Genomic DNA, 275 nt, shown 5'->3' with positions numbered 1-275 from the left:
AGGGGGGAGCGGGAGGAGGAGGAGGAGGCGGAGGCGGAGGAAAAGGAGGAGGAGGAGGAGGAGGAGCGGCGGGAGAGCGTCAACCAGCGGCGGCCAGTGCGGATGGACACGTCACGGTGACGACAGACAGACAGACAGACAGACAGACAGACAGACAGACAGACAGACAGACAGACAGACAGACAGACAGAAGCAGGCAGGTGGTGAGACAGACATGCAGACACAGATATACAGTGTTGTCAGGTGACCTGACAGGTACACATTTGCTCACCGAA

Source organism: Takifugu flavidus, chromosome 14, assembly GCF_003711565.1.
Source record: "Takifugu flavidus isolate HTHZ2018 chromosome 14, ASM371156v2, whole genome shotgun sequence".
Classification (NCBI taxonomy): Eukaryota; Metazoa; Chordata; class Actinopteri; order Tetraodontiformes; family Tetraodontidae; genus Takifugu; species Takifugu flavidus.
Note: the sequence above shows the minus strand (reverse complement) of the source record.